Genomic DNA, 8,500 nt, shown 5'->3' on the forward strand with positions numbered 1-8,500 from the left:
CTTTCTGAGAATTCATTATTGATGTATAAAAATTCCATTGGTGTCTGGGTGTTAATTTTGTATCCTGCTACATTGCCAAATTAATTTATTAAATCTAGTAATTTTTTGGAGAAATCTTTAAGGTTTGCTCAAAGTCAATGATTATCAGAGAGATGCAAATTAAAATGACAATGAGGTATCACTTTACACCTATCAGAATGGCTGCCATCAACAAATCAACAAATGACAAGTGCTGGTGAGGTTGTGGAGAAAAGGGAACCCTAGTACACGGATGGTGGGAATGCAGTTTGGTGCAGCCATTATGGAAAACAGTATGGAGTTTCTTCAAAAAATTAACTGCCATTTGTCCCAGTAATCCCACTTCTAGGAATATATTCTAAGAGACCTAAAACACCAATCAGAAAGAATGCATGCACCCCTATGTTCATAGCAGTGCAATTTACAATACCTAAGATCTGGAAATAGCCCAAGTGCCCATCAGTAGATGAGTGGATAAAAAACTGTGGTACATTTACACTATGGAATACTATGCAGCTGAAAAAAAGAAGGATCTCTTACTCTTTGAGACAACATGGAGGGATCTGGAGAGTATTATGCTAAGCAAAATGAGGCAGTCAGATAAAGACAAGTATCACATGATCTTACTCATATGTGGAATCTAATGAACAAAATAAACTGATGAACAAAATAGACCCAGAGACACAGAAGCATAGAAGAGACTGGGAATCTCAGAGGAAAGGAGGGTGTGTGTGTGTGTGGGAAGAGATCAATCAAAGAACTTGTATGCATATATGCATAACCCATGGACACAGACAATAGGGTAGTGAAGGCCTGAGGATAAGGGTGGAGGTGGGCTAGAAGGGGTCAATGGGGGGGAAAAGGACATATTTAACACTATCAACAATAAAGTTTTTTTGTTTAAAAATGTGAAAGGATTAGTAATACAAATTGGTAACAACAAAATCGGCACAGAGATAGATGTAAATTACTGCATAGGGAATATTGTCAGTAATATTGTAATAATTATGTATGGTGCCAGGTGGGTACTGGAAATATTGGGGCAATACTTTGTTAAGTATATAATTATACACCTGAAATGAGTATAAAATAATATTGAATGTAAACTGTAATAGAAAACAATAAAAAAGTCTTAGGATAAGATTTATCTGTAAAGACAACCAAATTTGAAATGATGATTGTGGACAGCTTGGACAGTTCCATTCCCCACAGAGGGGATGTCCTATAGCCCAAAGTAGAAATAAAACTTCATTCATGTTTCCTTTTTGATATCAAATGCTCCCCAATCTTTCTAGTGTCTATATAGATAACTCTCTAAAGACTGACCTAGCTAGAAATAATTAAAAATAATCCTGCAGACTCAATTTAATACCTTTGAGGTTTACATGCAAATAAAATTTACATATAATTAAATCAGCAAATATTATTTGCAAAATTAGAGACTGAGAAATGTTTAGAGGATCATTTTTTAGTTGACACTCTTCTAGAAATTCAATTAAAAAGTACTTAAATAACTTTATAAGCAATATGTTTTTTAAGTATTAATACTGTTTCTATGCCTTACTATAATTAACACAAGAAGGTTAGTATATGAATTAACCTTTAAAAAGAGACAGTTTGTCATATGAGGATGAGTTGTGTTGTAAATTGCCAAAGAAAAAACTTGTTGACTTTGGCTCCACTCCACCAACTAGGGAAGAAAATGATACAATATTTTGGAACAAAACAGACTTTTAAACTTTATCTTAAAGTGAGTTTAGTGATTTAAGATTAATGTGTTTTAGAAATAAACTTATGATGAAAAAGACCCTACTTTTTGGCTCCCTTATGTATTTAATAGTTTGTTTAATGGATGTACCAGGACCTTTCTTCTCAGTGTTAAATGTTCCAACTTGGTAACCTTTCTAATAAGAATTCAGTTTAATTAGACCTGCTATATCATCTATGTTTAAACTGAAAATGTTTTTTAAATTATGGATGTCTGAACATATTCCATTCCAAGTTTGAAAATCTTGATAGTGCTCTACTCATTCAATAATACCCTACTGAATACTTGGTAAATGTCAAGTACTGAGCTAGGCACTTTTCAAAGTTATTAAAGAAGTATGAGTTATATTTCTTGTCCTTGAAGACTTCAAGGGGAGGAGGAGAAGTGACATGGAACAGTTAGAGAACAACATAAGGCAGAATATAGTTAAGTGTCCAGATGCCTCATATAGAAGATACATAATATGGGAGGTCAGGAAGAAGGCAATGGTATGTCCATTACAGAATATTTTGTGAAATTTGTATGAAAAGTATGACTTGACATAGATCATGAAGGTTGAATAGGAAATGGATGTACACTATAACTTAGTAAAAACTGCATATTTTTGCCTCTATGAAATCATTTGAGGCTACTATAATAATGTAATGGAGCCCTGGATGGTGTGGCTCAGTTGGTTGAGCATCATCCTGAGCGTGGAGAGGTTGCTGGTTTGATTTTCAGTCAGGGTACATGCCTGAGTTGGGGGCTAAATTCCTAGTAGGGGGCATGCAGGAGACAGCCAATCAATAGTTCCCTCCCATCGATGTTTCTCTCTCCCTCTCTCTCTTAAAAAAATCAATAAAAACATATTATAAAATATAATAATGTAGTGGAGAGCACATTGAATTATGAGGCATGAGGACATGTATTTATCAAGATTCTGCAATGAACCAGCGATGGGACCAAATTAGTCTCTTTGGCTTCTCAAAATACACTGCACTCAAGCAGCAGGATATTGGCCCATATTTACAATCAAGCTCACAGAATACCTTAGGCCTTACCCATCACCCCGTTTGCATAGCTTTAATAAAGGATACAGAATAGGCAACAATGTAGCGTGCATGGCAGCAACCTAGTGGAGGTCTTGGTATCTTTAAGGCCCAGTTTGCAGATGTCCCAGGTACTCCTCACTTGTGATGAATGTGGTCGCAAAAGACAAGATTGGATGAGTGCAGACCATCTCAGTTCAGGAAAGCCCCAGCTCGGAGGTCTCTTCAACAAGGAATATTCAGTCAAGGATAAAATCCTCAGCTGTGATATATGATGCAACGTGGAGCCGAGGCAGCCCTTGGTGCATGTTGCAGTGACAAGGCAGCAGCATTTGGGGAGATGACGTCCTTGGAGGTGACCAGGGCTACCATGGGGTGATATTAGCAGAGCTATACATCTCAGATGAAGAGGGAAATAATGCTATGGGTGATGGAACCAAGGAGAAACCTTTCTAAGTAGGTCTAAAGGCTTTGATGACAGTGGGAAAAGAACGATTTTCTACTGTTTACATAGGTTCACAAAAAGAAAATTAGAGTTGGGATGTTATTTCTAAATCTCAGATGAAAAACACTAAGAAAATGTGGCCCAGGGAACAAATGAAAAGTGAATTCCAGGAAAAGCAAGAGGCAGAATACAATTTGAGAAGAGGAAAGAACCTGGAAGAAGCTAGGAAGATTACCATTAAAAATGATCCACATCTTCCTGAGCCAAATGTGTGAAGATTCATTCATTAGAAGGGTAGAGAGGCCAAAGAGTAAAGGTATTTGGCTGGTTCTGCACACTGCATAGCCAAGGAAATAATTCAGTTTCTGGTGTTGCGGGATGGTACAGGGTACCTCAGTGTGTCTTGTCAGATGATTTGTGTCAGTGTTACAATGGAGTAGTCTTGCCCACTGAGAGTAGTGTTGCAGTGTATGGAATGCTCAACCTTACCCCAAAGGGCAGGCAGGCTCCCAGGGGCCATGAGCGGAGTTGTGACTTCTGGGGACTGATTGGGATAGCTCCTGCTAGAGGAGTTGATAACTTGATCAATGAAGAGTCTGACATTGATGTCCAGCTCAACAACAGACACATGATGATCTGAGGAGAACACATGTCCAAAATCCTGAAAGCACCTTCTGTGTCATCAGGTGCTTTAGAGATAACTTATTTGATAGCGGGTACTGTGAAGTTAGTCCTCCAACGTTAGTGCTAACACAAGTAGAAGGTGGTGCTACACTCTTCAAGCTCAACTATTGGGGAAGAGGCTTTTTTTTTTTTTTTTACTCAGTCCTCTCAGTTGAACCTGGAGACCTGCATTCCAGCTCTGGGAGATGCTTTTTGTATTGCATTCCAGAACATGAAGGCACCTGGCTGAATACACTCATGGAAAGGCCGAATGCCCTTTCCTGACCTTCAGTGAACTGGTTTGTGATGTGGTATATAGAGTCTTGAAATCACCTGTGGCAGGATGACCTCAACCCGAACTTCAGGACCCCCAAACTACCTTTCAAGCAGATGAACTATTCAGCTGCTATTGTGTGGCTAAAAGAACACAACATAAAGAAAGGAGACGGAACTTCTATAAATTTGGAGAGGATATCCCAGAAGCTCCTGAGAGACTGACACAGACACCGTTAATGAGCCCGTCTTGCTGTGTCGACTTCCTGTAGTGATCTTTCTGTATGCAGTGATGTCCTGAGGATTCCACCTTACCCATTCTGTCAATGTGTTGATGCCCACATGTTGGTGAGATTGTGGGAGGCTCAGTGCGTATTTGGGATAGTGAAGAAATGCAGGCAGGTTATAAAAGGGAAGGAATTGACCCCACACATTATTATTGGTAAACAGATCGGAGAAAATATGGTACCTGTCCCTATGTGGAGGATATTGCTTGGGCTTGGAACAGTTCATAACCTGGACTCTGAATAGCTATCACATCCGAGATGTATGCTTATATCCTCACTTTGTCCAGCGCTCCAAGCCATAACTGATCCCTCCTGTAGCACTAAGGTCAGAACTCAGTTCATGAGAGCAACAGACTTTCTCTTTAAGAAGAACTAAATGCCAAGATCTTCCCTTTTTTATTCCATGGGGATATACCTGGTTCTGTTTTCTCTTCCTGCTATCACAAAAAGCAATCCAAAACACTGAAAATATAGTAACATTGATGTTGTCATTTTAAGAAAATATATCGATTACAAAATTTGGGATGTAACTCTGCTGTTATGAATACATTTCAGGATTCTGTCTAATTATAGGTTATAATCTTTGTGCCATATCTATCATATATATAATAATATTTTTAATTATGGTCTAAGATATTCGAGTTAAGCTTTCTGTCCTTTGAAGTATAACTAAAATTCTTTAATTTGTATCATTTATTTCTATCAGTCAGTTAAACATCTTGGGAAGATTGACACTATGGTATAAAATTTTTCTAGTATTAGAACAGAGTATAATTCAACAATAGACACTGGAATCAAATGAATAGTCCCTTGCACCAGTTATAAATCATTTCTAAATCTGTGTAGCTGCTTATAATTCTGAGGAATACAACTTGATATGGAAGAATTTATAAAAATGGAATTGCCTTAATTTGAATAACAAAATTTTTTTCCAGTAGTTCAATGAACAGCATCCTTCCTAGCATTAATTCAAGCTAAAGGCAGACTGATCTTCCCTCTTTCTGGTAGTTCCTAAATAAGTAAGAATAAATACGTTCCAAAGAATTTGCAGCCAGAATCTTAATGGCAACTGTAAGTGACAGTCATCCCCACTGTGCCTTTGGATCTAATCTATACTACCTTATTAGCTCTCAGCAGGCTCATTGAATGGCTTCGTTTCAGATTTGGTTAATTTCTTCCCCCAAATGCATGTCATGTATTCTCGGGCTGTATTCCCAGCAATCAATAATTGGACATATGTAAAAAAATCCTCAGCTGTCCTTGAGGCAAGAGCAAAGATTACAAATCAGCTGTTGACCTTTTTCTTCCAGTTGCATCTTCTTTACCTATAAAATAAGGGACTAATTTATGAGCCTTTATTTAAAAAAAAAAAGCATGGTTTAAATTCTATTATCATTTACTAGGTGTATGAATTTGGACAAGTTGTTTATAGCCTCTATGAATCTCCATTTCTTTGGTGGCAAAATAAGTATGAAAATATCTATCACTTAGTTTTGTTATATGGTGTAAGTAGTCTAAAATACATTTGACAGGATATGGAGACTCATACTATCTAATCTAATAATAGACAAATATGCAAATTGACCGCACCTTCGCTACACCTAAGCCACGCCCACCAGCCAAGCCACGCCCACCAACCAATCAGGACGAGTATGCAAATTGCCCCAACAAAGATGGCGGCTAATTTGCATATCAAGACTGTTGAAAGAAGCCAAGAGCTGCAAAGGGGAGTAAAGCTTCGAAGAAGCAAGCAAGCCAGGGGGGCGGGGGGAGGAGAAGGGAGGAGCGAAGTCAGGGCCGGGGGCGAAGGGAAACGAAGGCGGGCTGGAGGAGAAGGCGGGGCCGGCGGCAAGGGCGGAGCGGAGGCGGGGCCGGGGCCGAAGGGAAACGCGGGCAGGCTGGAGGAGAAGGCGAGGTGGGCGGCAAGGGCGGGGTGGAGGCGGGGCCGGGGGCGAAGGGAAACGCGGGCGGGCTGGAGGAGAAGGCAGGGCCGGCGGCAAGGGCGGAGCGGAGGCGGGGCCGGGGGTGAAGGGAAACGAGGGCGGGCTGGAGGAGAAGGCGGGGCCGGCGGCAAGGGCGGAGCGGAGGCGGGGCCGGGGGCGAAGGGAAACGCCGGCGGGCTGGAGGAGAAGGTGAGGCGGGTGATAAAGGCGGGGCGGAGGCGGGGCCGGGGTGAAGGGAAACGCGGGCGGGCTGGAGAAGGTGAGGCGGGTGATAAAGGCGGGGTGGAGGCGGGGCCGGGGGTGAAGGGAAACGCGGGCGGGCTGGAGGAGAAGGTGAGGCGGGTGATAAAGGCGGGGCGGAGGCGGGGCCGGGGGCGGAGGCGGGGCCGGGGCCGAAGGGAAACGCGGGCAGGTTGGAGGAGAAGGTGAGGCGGGTGATAAAGGCGGGGCGGAGGCGGGGCCGGGGGCGGAGGGAAACGCGGGCGGGCGGAGGAGAAGGCGAGGCGGGAGGCAAGGGCGGGCCGGAGGCGGGGCTGGGGGCGAAGGGAAACGCGGGCGGGCGGGCGGAGGAGAAGGCGAGGCGGGAGACAAGGGCGGGGCGGAGGCGGGGCGGGGGCGAAGGGAAACGCGGGCGGGCGGAGGAGAAGGCGAGGCGGGTGGCAAGGGAGGAACGGAGGCGGGGTAGAGTGCAGCAGGAAATCCCATTGCAGGAATTTTCCTGCAACGGGAAAGCTAGTTTTAATATAGAACATAAATTTTGTATTTCTCCTCTTTCTTTGTAGCACTGGAAGGATTATTCTTGGCTTCATTTTTACTCTGGATATAATGGACCATTAGGGTCTGTTGTAAAAAAAATTTAGAAGGGAAATGGGTTTTTAAGATAAACTAGAAAGGCCCTGGCTGAGTAGCTCAGTTGGTTAGAGCATCATCCCAATATATCAAGATTACTGGTTTGATACCCTGTCAGGGCACATACAAGAATCAACCAAGGAATGTATAGATGAGTGGAACAACAAATCAGTGTTTCTTTCTTTCCCTCTCTCTCTCCCCTTCCTTTCTCTCTAATATTACTACTACTACTACTACTACTACTACTACTACTACTACTACTGCAACAAGATAAACTAGAAAAAAAGAGAGTCTTTGGAGGGTGGGAAGATTTCCTTGAGACAAAAAATGGGTTGGAGAAACCAGAGAGTAAGGATGAAAATATAGGTTGCTAGGCTCTATAAGAGTCTGGGAATTGATGTTGGGAAAGTGGCCTGAGTAGGTGCACACCCATAATCTACAAAGAGCTGGGTGACACCTGTCAGCCTCCTAAGACTTTGCTTGGTCCCTCTGGTAAACTATTGGGAAAGCTCCGATGCAGTTTTCCAGAAAAGGGGAGATAGTTTCTGGATCACTGTATTTGGGAGGCCTGGTCCATGGTGGAGACAGTAGTCCTTTTTTCTCTCTTTGTTTTTTTCCAGCCCTAGGAGGTTGTGATCACTCTATGATCTGGCCACTTCAATTGCCGTGACACTCAGAATTCCTTTCTGCTACTGAATTTATTGTGGAGAAATTTCCAATGATTACTGAATTGTCTAAAATGATTAAATTGGCCAATTTACAAGTACCAATTCAGTAACTTATTAGATTTTCTTGAGATGAAAAAAATGCTCAGGAAAAAAAGAAAAAAATGCTCAGTAACTTATTAAGTAAGACAAAGGAAGGGTAAGGATGATGTTTTATCTTTATTCCTTCACTAAAACATCTATCATCACAATTATTATAGAAACAAAATATATTTTCTATAGTAAATGTTAACTTTTTTTTTAGTTTCTTCTGGTTTAAATGGTCTCTTTTATTTCTTTTTAAATTTATCTTTATTGTTGAAATTCTTACAGATGTCTCCCTTTTTTTCCCAATTGACCCCTTCCACCCTCTCCCACCCCCTCCCCAGGCCTTTGCCACCCTATTGTCTGTGTCCATGGGTTAGGCAAATATACGTATAAGTTGTTAACGTCTCCCCCACTCCTTTCCCTCTGAGATTTGTCCGTCTGTTGCATGCTTCCATGTCTCTGGATCTATTTTAT

General features: G+C 41.8%; 1 pseudogene; it reads left to right on the plus strand.

Annotated features, from left to right (window-relative positions):
• The first annotated feature begins 3,154 nt into the window (after positions 1 to 3,154).
• LOC103289700 (asparagine--tRNA ligase, cytoplasmic-like) lies at positions 3,155 to 4,784 on the plus strand (annotated as a pseudogene).
• Positions 4,785 to 8,500: the final 3,716 nt, after the last annotated feature.

Source organism: Eptesicus fuscus, chromosome 8 (genome assembly GCF_027574615.1).
Source record: "Eptesicus fuscus isolate TK198812 chromosome 8, DD_ASM_mEF_20220401, whole genome shotgun sequence".
Classification (NCBI taxonomy): Eukaryota; Metazoa; Chordata; class Mammalia; order Chiroptera; family Vespertilionidae; genus Eptesicus; species Eptesicus fuscus.